The sequence below is a fragment of the Stegostoma tigrinum genome, chromosome 33 (assembly GCF_030684315.1).
Source record: "Stegostoma tigrinum isolate sSteTig4 chromosome 33, sSteTig4.hap1, whole genome shotgun sequence".
Classification (NCBI taxonomy): domain Eukaryota; kingdom Metazoa; phylum Chordata; class Chondrichthyes; order Orectolobiformes; family Stegostomatidae; genus Stegostoma; species Stegostoma tigrinum.
The window spans coordinates 15,711,542-15,726,107 of record NC_081386.1 but is presented as its reverse complement, the minus strand read 5'-3'; the positions used below and the strand labels follow the sequence as shown (position 1 = coordinate 15,726,107).

At 39.8% G+C, this 14,566-nt stretch overlaps 1 protein-coding gene across 5 annotated transcripts in view; it reads left to right on the top strand.

Annotated features, from left to right (window-relative positions):
- Window positions 1-14,566, top strand: part of LOC125467204 (E3 ubiquitin-protein ligase NEDD4-like) — a 144,486-nt gene that overhangs the window by 70,745 nt on the left and 59,175 nt on the right. The window contains exon 1 of one of the 5 annotated variants that reach the window (XM_048562723.2): window positions 1,480-1,571. The exons of the other annotated variants lie outside the window; for them this stretch is intronic. The gene's annotated coding sequence lies outside the window, so the exon portion shown is untranslated. Of the gene's footprint in view, window positions 1-1,479; window positions 1,572-14,566 lie in introns of those variants that run through there. 5 annotated transcript variants of the gene reach the window in all.

Here is a 14,566-nt window from a genome sequence, read left to right as displayed (position 1 = left end):
TGCTGAGGATGCTGGTGACGGTGCATCTTTCTCCCCAGCTATGTACCTAATGGACATAATCCTCGTGTGTCAATTAATAATAGTGTGTAAAGTGACTGGAAGATCACTGAATAACACACTATCACTGAGGCAGCCCATATCCAAATACAGCACGACCTGGATAATCCCAGATTTGGGCTCATAAAGGCAAGTAACAGAAGTGCTAGGCAACAATGCTCTCCAACAGAGAGAACCTATTCCTTGAATCTCAGTGGTAATGTCTTCACTGGATCCCTGAATATCAACTTCCCGAGAGTTACTATTTCAACTGAACTGGACCAGTCATATAATTACTGTGGCAGCAAGAGCAAGTCAAAAGTTAGGAATCTTGCAGTGTGTAGCTCGTCTCCTGATTCCTCAAACCCGGTCCACCATTTACAAGGCACAAGTCAGGATTGTGATGGAATAGTCCCCATTTGCCTTACGATTGCAGCTCCAACAACATTCAAAAAACTTGACACCATCCAGGACAAGGTAGCCTGCTTTCTTGTCAGGTCATTCACCCCCTCCACCACTGACACTCAGTAGCATCAGTGTGTACTGTGTGCATGATCCACTGCAGAAATTCGCCAAGGCTTCTTTAGACAGCACCTTCTAAGTCCACCTGCTACTGTTTAGAAGGACAAGGGCTACAGATACATGAGAACACCACCACCTGCAAGCTCCCTTCCAAGCCACACTCAATCCTGATTTGGAAATATATTGCCGTTCCTTCAGTGTCACTGGATAAAAATCTTGGAACTCCCTCCCTGATGCCATTGTAAATGTACCTACATCAAATGAAGTTACAGCTCAGCACCACCTTCTCAAAGGCAACTAGGGATGGACAGAAAACGCTGGTCCAACCTGCGATAGGGTTAGCAGGCATTTAAAACTTGATTATATTCCCACTGAACACAATCAGATTGGTAAAGAAGGAACTGAAGGTGTTTTTACTATCTCTGATTATTTTCCCCACATAATCTGATTTAGTTACTTATGAGTCAAAGGTTGTGTTTTTTAAGTCCAGTCCTGCACTTGAGCATATAATCTGAACACTTAATTGCAGACCCACATTGTCAGATAGTGCTGTCTCTGGGATACGTGTTAAACTTGCATGCTGAAATGCATGTGGAATATTTTGTGCATTGACATTGCTCAAACTTTCCAGTGACCTGGCCAACGTTCTTCCTCAAGCCAACACCACCGAAAATATGTTATCTGGCCATTCAGTTCTTTGTTTCGTGCAAACTGGGTACTTTGTTTGCCTTCATAACAATGACAGCTCGTCAGATGTAATCAGTTGTACATAAAGCACTCTGCAATGTCTTGCGGACTGAATAACACACTTTTGAAATATTTGTCCTCTCCATCTTTCCTATCTTTCTTTGCTCCTTTTCTTTTCCTTTCCTTTCTCCCAGAATTCCCTGATCCTTTTTAAACCAGCCTAATGTCAATCCACATAGTGCCAACATCGTAGGGAAAGCTGCACAGAGTGTCAGTCCACAATCTGCACGCAACACTGTCAAGACTGTTCTTAGTGACTTTACAAGGTAACGTCTGAGTACAGACTGCTTTTTGTGAACAACTGGGTGCCTTCACTAATTTGTGTAGCTTGAAGTGAAATGGTGTGATTCTGACTGAATTAACATGTATTCTGTTTTGGCCAGGTGGCAAAACTGTTGTTGTAGTTGGCCAAGAGTTGTTATGGAATGTGACTGCGGGATAATTGGAACAAGTAAGAAAACTTTCAGCACTGAAGCAACACTAACAGATAAACTGAGGGTCAACTTAAATAGTATTTGAATCCACAAAACCATGTTTTCTGGCTGATGACTGAAGAGAATGCTGTTAAAGCCTGTGTGCTTAATTTACTACGTATTCTTTTGACAGCTGTTGTATCAATATTTTGGTGCAAATGTAAGTGATAAGACATTTATCATGAGAAACATGTTTGCATACATGTAACTCCAAGGTTCAAAATGCCAAATATCAGTTGTTTGGAGTGTAGATATTTGAAACTTGCCAAGTAATTTCAGGTTTTTGTTGCAGATCATTTTACATCTGTAAAATACCCATATCCAATCAAGACTAATTTTTTAACTTAATGAATTGGATGGACATGATGACTGGATTCTGTGCAAGATTTTGTTGTAAAACATTAGATTCTGGATTGCTCAGCCTAGAGACAGCATTTAGTGTGACCCATTGCTGAAGTTAGCACTATTTATTTGCATTTGACTTTTGATAACAGCTGTAGCTTTTATTTCTCTAAAGCAAAACATCTGAGCATTAATGAAGCATGACAGGCAAAGTATATGATTTAGAAAACAATTATACCCTTGAGATATTCAAATAAAATTTCAAGTGTGCACTTAACTCCAGTGTCTCTGATAAAGGAAACAATATTTAAAATGCTGACTTAAAAGAAGCAACAACTTGTGTAAATATGTCTATACAACTGTATTAAAGAATGTCCCATGTTCTTAAATTATATTTTATATTGGACAACATTTCCAGTGTATATTCTGAAAGAGTAAATCAATTGTATTTTATAAAATTGGAGTAAGCATTCAATTGACTGAAACAGTGAATCCTTGACTTGGAGATGATAAGAACTGCCGATTGCTGGAGTCAGAGATAAGTGTGGAGCTGGAGGAGCACAGCAGGCCAGGCAGCATCAGGAGAGCCGGCAAGTTGACATTTCAGGTCAGGATCCTTCTTCAGAAATCCTTGACTTGGCTGTGTTCTTATTGGCTATTAGACACCATAATTGTGCTTAGTGGCCATATTAGCTTACACGGCTGCTTCCTGTAAGTTTCATCCTTGTTCCATTGCTTTTATTGATAATACAACCTCCAATCACAGGCTGTTGGTATAAACTATTCATGAGCCATTGTCTTAAGTGTTTAATGTGCAGAAGTTGACATGTACAAACTTGGAGGATGGAGTTTCTTGTGGAAAAACATTTCTAGTTCAGCATTCAGCGTTAGTGGCAGTCTAACATTTTGTGCTGCCTTATGGCTACTGCCTGATACTGAGCCAGAATGATCACAGCTTGACCCTCAAATGAGCTCCCAGGTCCATATCATCCTCTCTGGCTTTTTTGCCCTCTAATTTCACTTGTTCTAAAGCTTTCCAGGTTGTACCACTACTTTGCACTCTGTAAGCTTCAGTCCAACCAAAATAATACCATATACTTATTCCTCCTGTGCTTACAGGTCAGCATTAATTTCCGGCAGGCAAAGCCTTGATTTTAAAAATGTACTATTTTTAAGCTCAACTATGTGTAGCCCTTCCAGCTCTACAACCCTCTAAAATCTGTGCATTTCTTTCATTCTGGTTTTCCTGTGTGTTCCTGCTCAATGGTGACTTTAGTTGCTCTCTGAGCTCTCAAAACCCCTCTTCCTTGAGAACTACCTCTTTGATTTAAGTTATTAGCAACCTGTCTTCATAACTCCTTATGAAGTGAAAGCTTTTGTTTGATGACATTTCTGCCAAACACTTTTCAGAAGGTTTTACCATGTTCTTATAAAATCCATGTGGAATAAGACCTGTCTAAGTGAATCTAATCCAAGTCCAAGCCTAAACCCATGAAGTATGATTTACCAAACTCTCTGGATAGATATAAATAGGCAATGAATAGTTTGACCATTTAGAATTCATCTGTTTTTCATGGAGAAATAAAAACTACATTTTTTGAGCAGGTTTTTCTGACAACATCTAAGCTTTATTCATTCTCTCTGTAAATGATTAACTTGTGCCAGTGCCTTCGGTCTACTTGATGGTGAAATTTTAACCAACTGGACCCGAAGCCTGTTATTGCTCCTGTATCCCAGTTTAAATACCCAATACATTGAACAATGGAGCACGTGATAATGACCATCTGTGAAGGGTTGACTAGCTCAGTTGGCTGGATAGCTGGTTTGTAATGCTGAGTGATGCCAACAGCGTGAGTTCAATCCCCACATTGGCTAAGGTTACCACTCCTTCTCAACCTTGAGGCATGGTGACCCTCTGCTTAAACGGCCACCAATCATCTCTCTCAAATGAAAGAGCAGCCCTTTGGGACTGTGGTGACTTTTTAATCAGCCTAATGTACTGATCATGGATCATGGAGTCTGTATTTTTTATTCAGTCATGGAATGGTGGGTGTTGCTAGCTAGCCCAGCATTTTTTGCCCACCCCTAATTGTCATAGGGCAGTTAAGAAGCAACCACGTTTCTGTGGGTCTGGAGTTGCATGCAGTCTAGACGAGGTAAGGATGACAGATTTGCTTTCCTGAAGGATTTCAGTGAACCAGATAGATCTTTACAATAATCAACAGTGATAACATGGTTCCCAATAGGCTAGACTTTTCTTCCAAACCATTTATTGAATTCAAATTTCACTGTCGGCAATGGTGTGATTCAAACTAATGTCCTCAAAGTATTAGACTGCATTTTGCATTCCTAATCCAGTGACATCTACCACTACACCATCACCTCCCCTGTTCATGTCATTCACCAATTAGCATCTTCCACTGATCAGTGAAAGACACATCTGCGGTACACATTGACATCTGTCCAATACGTTCACCAATGGAAGGTCTAAAGTACATAGTAAATCATCTTATCTAAAAGGCCAGAACTTGTTTTTGTCACCTTTTCATCAACTTTTCATTTGCAAATTCCAGTATAACCTTTTTTATAATGGGGTTGCCTGTCTAATTAGACCCCTTCCCTCCTTATGGTTATGTTGCCGTGCCTCAATTTAGTTTCTGATAACATCCAATAAAAATAAAAGCAATGTGCCTTGAAAAAGGGCATTATATTTGGTTGAATACCCTCCCATTTTGTCCTGCTTCACTAGAAGAGTGGCACTTCAATTTATCATCTTGAGATCAACTATTATAGAACAGAACGATTGATAGAATCCCTACGGGGTGGGAGCAGGTCATTTGGCTCCTTGAGTCCACACCAAACCTCTGAAAAGCATCCCACACAGACCCACCCCCTTACCCGATTATCCCCCATGGCTAATCTACCTAGATTGCCGGAAGAAACCAGAGAACCCGGAGAAAACCCCATGCAGATACCGGGAGAATGTGCAAACTCCACACAGACAGTTGCCTGAGAGTGGAATAGAACCCAGGTCCCTGGTGCTGACGGGCAGGCAGCAGTGCAAACCACTGAACCAGCATGTCACCAACAAACATCTACAACATACGGTACTTGGAACTGTTCAAGGACCAGTCACTAAAATTATACCATAGACAAAAGTCATTAGTTGCCAGAATGTCACATTTAGAGACTTCCAGCGGAAGGGGAAAATAACTGAGTGATGATCTGATTATGTAATATATTCAGCCCAGAAACATGCCATTCGTGCCAGTATTTATACTCCAGTCCTCCAATTTCCACATCTAAATCTATCACCCTAACCCTGTCCTTCCCACTCCTTGAAAAGCTTGTCCAGTTTCCTGCTCAAAGCATTTGTGTGACTCACTTTAACCATTTCTCATGGCAGTGAGTTCCACACTCTCCCCACTCTTTTGAGTAACAAAGTTCCTCCTTAACTTCCTATTGGATTTCTTGACAGCAATCTAATATTTATGATTTCTGGTTTAGCTCTTTTGCATGAAAGGAAACATTTGCCTTTGGATCCTCACTTTGATCAATTCTTTCATTTTAAAGAGCTGTATTAGGTCACGGTCACCCATCTCCGTCCTTTTCCGAGAGAAAAGAGACCCAAGCAGTTCAGTCCCTATCCCATGTATTTCTGGGATCACCACTGCCTTCGCATAATTCCATTTATCTCACTGTGTGGTGCAGCACGTTAATCCAGAAACTGTGGGATATGAATATTTCTAGCAATGTGAGCTTTTGTTGCCCACCTCTAATTTGTTTGGGAAGGTTACGATGAACCATGACCTTGAATCAACACAGTCCGTGTGGTACAGGTGAAGCCTCCATAGTCCCAAAGGACCATACGGCTGCTCCCACATTAGAGAGTGGCAACTGCTGGTGGCTTAACCTACAAGCCACTCTGTCTCAGGCAAGGAGTAAGGGTGAGAAAAAGGGTCCTTCACAGTGACCTCAGCTGGACAGGGATTGAACCCACACAGTTGGGATTAGTCTGGTTTGTGATGCAGTTATCCAGCCAACTGAGTTTTCATACAGTAGTTCACTGACTCAAAGGGGGTCTAAATGTTCACTTGGCACATTGCTAAGGATAAGGAGTCATCCATCCCACGAGAGAGTTCACTGCATTTCTTAGTAAGGTCATCAATCATTTATAAGACGTGACTGCCTGCAGTGGCACTTTTACATTGTTGAATGCACTGCACTTTCTGTAATCTTCTTTTCTGTTACCACATCTAATGCCATATTGAGCCGTACTGCATGGGAAGAGACCCTTCGGTCCAGTCAGTACATGCTGACCCTATTGCCAAAATAAATTAGTCCTACCTGTCACTACTTGGCCCATAAACCTCCAAATCTTTCCTATTCATGAATGTATCCAATGTCTTGTTAATGTTATAATTGTACCTGCATACACCGCTTCCTCTGGCAGTTCATTCCACACACGAATCACTGTGTTTAAAAAAAAAGTTGCCCCTCATATATCTTTTCTAAATCTTTCGCTTCTCACCTTTAAATATATGCCCCCTAGTCTTGAACTTCCCACCCCTATGGAAAAGACTCTTGTCATTCACCTTATCTATGCCCCTCATGATTTTATAAACCTTCATAAGGTCATCCCTCAACCTCCTACACTCCATTGGAAAAAAAAGTCCCAGTCTTTCCAGTCTGTTTTTATATCTAAACCCACTGTTCCCAGCAACATCCTGGTAAATCTTTTCTGAACCATCTCCAGTTTAATAATATCCTTTAAAAGAAAGTGTGACCAGAACCAAATACAGTATTCCAGAGGAGGTTTCGCCAATGTCCTGTAAAATCTCAGCGTGACATCCCGACTCCTATATCTAAGGTCTGAGCCATGAAGACAAGTGTGTCAAATGCTGCCTTAACCACCCTGTTTACATGTGACAAATTATGCTTCTGTCCATTTCCGTTGCTGGATTTTCCTGAAGCAGGCCATTAGCCTATCATCTGAGATTGTATCGTGAGGGATGATATGCCATGTCAAACATGTTTGACCAGGGGAAGCTCCTCAAGTTGCCTGCCTTTAGAGTATTGAAAGCATTTTAGGTTTATGATCAACCTGTTTGGCCAGAATACATACTCACCTTCCGTGACCACCAAGAGCTGGAGTGTGACCCAAAGCTTCTGGCTTAGAGACCGGGACTCTACCCACTACACCACGAGATGTCCACTTTCTGTAACATTGATAACAAATTATAATGACTCAAAACTGGGTGTAGATGCATGTGATGAAGATTTACAGGAGAGAGAAAATAGTTAGCAGCCTTGCTTGATACTGTTACTGATTGACTAACATAATAAGGTATCTTTGCAGATCTTTTAAAAATTTTCCTACATTTCAGTAATCTGCTGGCTCATGTTCTCCTTGCACACATATTGAATGGGACTATATGTCCATAGTTTAGACAGAAAACAAAAGTTGTTAGTAAGATATAATTGTTGCCTTTCAGTCATGCATAGTTTTTTTTAAAAAATGAAAGTAAATGATAAAAATGTTTTGTTTGTAAAGTACTCCAAAGTGTAACTTGAGTTAAAAGATAGGTTCTCTGATCATAGAAGGATGATTTTTACAGTGTTGGTTAGAATTGACACTCGGATTTCTAAAAATCTCATCTATTAAGTATTTCCAGTTTCTCAGGACTCCCAAAAGGACATTAGAGCCATTGACCTGCTTTTGAAAAGGAATTGTTGTAATGTGGGCAAATATTCTGCAAAGTTTCTCGAGCATGAATGAGAGGAGTAACTGAATATTTGGTTTCTGCGTTGTTTGAGTGAAATTAATTTGCCCAGAAGACTTGGGAAAACTCACATCATCATCTGGTAGTGCAGTGGGATCTTACAAGGCAATCTGAGCTGTTAAATGGGCTTTAGTTGAACATCAAGATGACAGCCCCCTTCTCCCCACCCCAGAAAAAAATTCACTTAATGGTACACTGGTCATTTAGATTCATTTGAATCCACAACCTTTTAAGGCTCTCATAAAGGAAGTAAAAATGATAATTTCCATTAACTATCCAGTAAAATAGAGAAAAGTACACCTTTTTTGGTACATGTGGATGTAATAGTTGGACCCCTGACAAGTTAAATTCAAGTTAGGTAAGGAATTTGTATTCTAAATGTTTTGAATCAATATTGTTTTGAACCAAAAATCTGTAGTCTTTTTTAATTTCTAATTTCACTCAAACTGAAAAGCTGGTGTTTGTATAAAAAGTATACAAATGTGTGTATATGGAAAACCATTTATAACCTTCATGGTCCAAATTACTTCAGTTAATTAATTACTTTGAAATACCAGTGGTATTGCCAGCAAACCGTTATGTAGCAGCTATTCTTTTTGCAAAGCAAGTTTTCTGAAAAACACAAAGCAGAGACAGATCAATAGTTTGGTGGATGTTGCTTATTGAGAGACAATTGGGCAGCAAATTCCCTAATATTCAAATGATTTAAGGATATGTCCGCATGAATAGGTAGATAGGAGCCTCTGTGCTAATTAAAATAAAGACACTTATGACAGAGCAGCACTCCAAGCGTTTTTTCGCCAAGATTATACACTCAAGGTATGTATGTGGGTTCGAACTCACAACCTGACTCGAGTGTAAATGCTATATTTGATATAAACTGACAGTAATATTACTTTCCCTGTGTTTGCATCGTGCTAAGTCTCTTGCGCTTTCACCAGGTCTCTCTTACTTGGCTGTTATTGTTGGAAAAACCTTGTGGCTTCCGATCACAACAGTAATAAGATTGGTGAGCCAGCCACCATTGATAAACACAGAGGCTAAACATTTCTCTGGGTAAAGTGGGAAGTTTTCACTATTAAAAAGAGCAGTGTTAGTGGAAGCAGACAGATTCTATTACTCTCAACAACATCTTCTCCCAGCTATCAGTGAGTTATTCATTGAGTCCACAGTACTCACCTCTTTAAAAGCATGGACAATGATTGTCTGCATCAGCTCTCTCGGAATGAGTCCAGTGATGGCACGCCGGGGTAATTCTGTGTGACTCTCAAAGAACCATGGAGTGATGCAGCACATTTAAACAATCTTAGCCCCTCTTGCAAGTTGAAATGGTAACATGCTCATAGATTTCTTAAATGACATAGCAGCAACAGTTTTAATTGCCAGGTTCCACATTAAAAGAATAGATTCCATTGAGAAGGTAAATAATTTATTTGTTTCAGAGATAGTAGAGACTGCAGATGCTGGAGAATCTGACATAACGAGGCGTAGAGCTGGATGAACATAGCAGGCCGAGCAGGAAAGATGACATTTCACGCCTAGACCCTTCTGAAAAGATGGTGTTGAGAAGTGTAGAATTTGTCTGCTTCCAGTAACACTGCTCTTTTCTGAAGAAGGGTCTAGGCCTGAAGTGTCAGCTTTCCTATTCCTCTGAAGCTATTTGGCCTGCTGTGTTCATCCAGCTCTGCACCTTGTAATCTCAATTTATTTGCCGCTGTCTTTCCCTATTTTACATCTGCTGAGGTCACCTATTTTATGATCAATTACTGGAGCCAACTTGAATCTAGTTTTGCTACAGCTGCAGCACGTATTTCCTACTGTATAGAATTCTTGATAATATTTTGATATTGTTCAGGGAAATAGTTTGTTTGCTAGAAGGTGGCTTGCAAGGCATTTCTTTTGTGTGCTTTATTATTCTCATGAAGTTGTAATTCTGGACAGTAAAGAGTGACTAAAATCTCCAAAATTCTTTCTCTCAAAATCATATTCCATTAATCCAAGAATATACATCAGTGTTTCAATTGGCAGTTGCTTTTAGATTTTCCTTTTAAAGTTCCCAAGACCAAACACAATTAAATTAAAAGCACTTTTTGGAATGCATGGTTTCAGGAAGCAGTTTGTGCAATGAGCTTAGGTTATTTGGAGCTGCATTTATTTGCTGACAGGATTTGAGAAACTGCTAAGTGCCTTAGGACACTTCCCTGCCTTGCACACACTATTTAGATCTAAGTAGCTGTCTGAGAGAGGGTGAAATAAATAAGTCAGGGTTAAAAGAGTCCATCTCATACTAGAAGTCCATTAGTGTTGGACATGGCACTGACAGGCAAAAACGATACATTAGCCACCAGACAGAGAGGAACTGAAGTAGGGGAAGAGGTGCCCTGTCTGCAGTAACTTGTGTCAGCAGGTGCTGACCAAGGCTCTGAAATGCTGCCTGTTGGCACATACGACAATTATGGATGAGCATTGCCTCCTCCTTTCACAGCTACTTTGCACTAAAACTGAAAGTGAGCCATACTCAAATTACAATTTGCATTGCATACTGCCAAGATCAGAGGATTTGATTACAATCCCACCTTCGTTATACAAGCTCTATGTGTAAAACCATTGTGCACTTCACATAGTAAAGTTGCCATGCCCCTTCATTTTGAGTTTACTTTAGCAAACGGCGTCTGTGAAATCCATGGGTTGCAGCGTTTTATAGTTGTGGTGTGTGCTTCCCAGTATTCAGGAAGGGTTGTCTGTAGTGTGAAGGCATCCAGCCAAATTGGAGACGCTTAAGGCATTCCAGGCAGCCTCAGCCATTTGAAAACAAGTACACGGAGTACAGCACTCTGGCTTCAATCTGGCCTGCAGAATAAGGGGCTGCTCTCGTTAAAAGAGAACTTTCACTATAGTTTGGTTTTTATTTCACATCTAAAGTTCCATTATTGACTATAAGTATTGTATGTAAAACAGAAACAAATGCCGTCCTTTGTCATAAAAAGAAACAATAGCTTTTTTGAAAATAGTTACACGAATAAATAGTGAGAGTAGAAATGCAATGTAATTATTTCCAGTGTTTTAAGTACAAACTTGATTGCCATCAACCAGATGAAAGACTTTACAGGCTTTAGGGCAAAACAAGTCCAGAAATAAAACACTGATCTTGACAAAGCTGTGAGTAGATTACAAATGTCAACGCAGCAGACCGTAAAGGGGCTTTGTAAGGTATGCTCATCACTTTTTTTAAAAGGACAATTCTTTGATCGGCTTGAAGTGACTGTCATCACTGTTGTCACGATGTAGGATTCTTTATGTTCACTACATTCCTGAATATTTAATTCAGGCTCTAAAGCAATTTGGAATAAGGTCAGAAGTCACAGGACGTGTTACAGTCCAACAAGTTTATTTGAAATCACAAGCTTTCGGAGCGCTGCTCCTTCTTCATTTTGCCTGACAAAGGAACAATGCTCCGAAAGCTTGTGTTCTCACGTAAACCTGTTGGACTATAACGTGGTGTCATGTGACTTCTGACCTTGTCAACTTCAGTCCAACGTCGACATCTCCACATTTTGGTATGTCCTTAGGTTGTGAAACGCACTGTAAAAACACAACATCCTTCTTCATGAAGCAGTAAAGATTAGACAATTGAAGAGTTTTAGAATATAAAGTTATCCCTTTCCTACAGTTGTGACAAGATCTTATATAGAAAATAAAGCACCTGATCATGAATTAAACAGACAGTTCAATGGAATAATAAACTCTCTAAACAAAGAGACACTGTGTTTTATTACCCAAAACTGCCCCATGCAGTTTTACATATTTCCATATACCCACTACATGAAAATGAAGAATAAAAGCTGATAAACTGAAATAACAGCCAAGAAATTTTACCTACAGTCTGCTGCATCCAGTTTGTAAATCTAAATGACTGGAGCACTTTCAGGAAACAGTACACCAAGCAGAGTTCCTCCAAATTATTTGAAACGGAAAGGCGATATATAGATTAAATGTATAACTATATCTTATCATTAGACCAGTTAAAAATCTCCAACTGTTAAGACCTCCAAGATATCCAAGCGAAGTACATTTGTGGGCAAGGATGAGCAAACTGTTTTAAGCAGGCAGAGATCTTTTGGCTAATTTAACTTGTCAATATTGCAACTGAGTTTTGATATTTACTGCTTTGTAAATGCGGTAGCTGTATGCAATGTTTTGGTGTTGATGTAATGAGATGGGGGGGAAGGGCAGTAGATGCCCTTTCACAGGTTAGTCATTTTTAGGGACTGCATTCTTCTTAGATATTTTTAATCAACCTGTTCAGATATGTTATAACATATCTCTAGAGCTGTTGGGACTTGAAACCCAGGCCTCCTAGCTCAGAGGTATGGATAATACCACTGTTTCATATGAGCTCATAGAGGAGTTCTGGAACTTTTAAAATCAACCTATTTAGTTCTGTTATGAAATAATGGTTTTAATTGTGGGAAGAGCTGGGGCTGGAGCTTGTTTAAACTGCTTCAGTATATTTCTAGCACAGCTTCAACCAAGAAAGCTTGAATAATTAAATAGCACCAGGGTCCACGTAACCAGGAGTGGCGACAAAATTCACAATTTTTGCATTTTCTTTCACTTCAAGGACTTGTGTGTTGCACTTGTCTAATACACTTGTTTTCGAGACCTGGGGTTGAGCACCACATTGTTCGGCAACAATAGTTTCCATTCTGCTGCATCCAATTGCAAACAAATAAAATACCCATTCAACCCAAAAAGTCCACACCATTGTTTATGTACCATTGCATCCTCCCTCCTTCCCCACCCCCACTTTTAATCTAACACACCAACATATATTTCTTTCTTCTGTTTCCTGTGTGTATAAGGTAATAGTTCTGAAAAAGTTAATGTTCACAAATAATAAAAACAGAAAGTGCTGGAGAAACTCAGGACTGGCAGAATCTGTGGCGAGAGGAACAGAGCTAACGTTTTGAGTCTAATGTGACTCTTGAAAACACTTCTGTTCTGTTGATGTCGGTGACTGGAGGCAGAGAGTTATACACTATTTTTCATATATAGCAGATCTATTCTGTATAGCTTCTCAAAGTTCTAGTTCATGTAGTTGTCTTATTACTGTCATGTAATAAACCATCTTGTTAATTTAAAACAGCACTTCAGTTACTGTACATAATTGATCCCGTGACACCGATTTTTTTTGACAGACACTAGACAAAGTACAGATGAAGGCAGATTAGTGGCAGCAATCTACCTCAAAAATACTGGCAAAAATGGCAAATAGTAAGAGGTGCTGATTGCCACAATCGGGTTAAATACGGTTTAGCTACCTTCCTAATAATGTCTCAGCATAATTCATCACAACGATTCCTCTATAACCAGTTCTACATTCAAAGTGGTATCTGAGTAAAGATTTTTCTCTCTGATTTATTAATAAATATCTTATTTGTGGCCCCTAACATTGTCTTGCCAGCAAATAGAAACATTTCTCATCAATGGTATCAGCACCCTCATAATGTTAGAGATCTCTATCAAGCTACTCCTCTGTTTGTCTTTTAGGCAGTGAAGATTTGGCGTAGAATCATGGAATCCCTATAGTGCTGCAAGAGGCTATTTGGCCCATCAAGTCTGCAGCAACCCTCTGAAGAGCTTCCCACCGAGGCCCAGACCCACATTTCCCATGGTTAATCCATCTAGCCTGCACACTACAGGGCAATTTAGCGTGGTCAATCCACTTAACCCTGTGTATCTTTAGACTGTGGGAGGAAACCAGGGGAAACTCGTGCAAGTGCAGGGAGAATGTACAAGCTCCACCCAGACAGACACCCAAGGCTGGAATTGAACCTAGGCCTCTCGTGCTGTGAGGCTGCAGTGCTAGCCACTGAGCTCCTGTGTCACCCTGTGTTGTGACAGCTCGTTCAATTTTTCCTGGTATGTATATTACCTGTTGTGTCTGGTACCACTGCAGTAAATCTTGAATGTGCATTCTCTTGTCCTTAATAGCTACCTTGAGCGACTACCTTGAGATTCCCAGCTAATTTTAGTTTTCAGAATGTACTATTGCTGCAAACTAAAGCATCTAACATGGAACAAGCATCCTGTGATGGGAAGGCTGTTGTAGATTTTATTGTTTTACTGGACTGCTTCAACTACACTATCAACTTCAGCCATAACCCAAGGCAATTTTTGACATTTTGAGAAAATGCCTTTTCTCATAAGATGGTGATGAGCCAAGAAGCAAATGAGTGAACTCCTCTGTCAAGTCCACTCGTGTCACTTCTGCAAATGGATGCTTAAACCATAATGTAGACCGTTGTTGCACTGAACAGAAGAAAGTTTGTTCTCTATTTTGCCAGGATTCTTTTTAAGTGGTGACTTTGAAATTTAATATGATTGCAGATTCAAACTTTATGGATCCAAGTGATTTATCCAAGTAGATAAAATGATTTGTCAAAGCTTGTTGAGCCTTTACAAATGTAAGAACACATTGCTGTGTAGAGCCAGTTCTGTCCCAGAATGAAATGCTCCATGTGTACAGTAATATAATCAATCTGCTTTGCCTTAAAATGATACTTACTTCTGCAAATGCACTTTCACTGAGGCTTCTGCAATACAGTTTTAGAAATACAATGATCACTGTGTTTTCTGAATGTTTGAAAGCTGGCTCTAGGC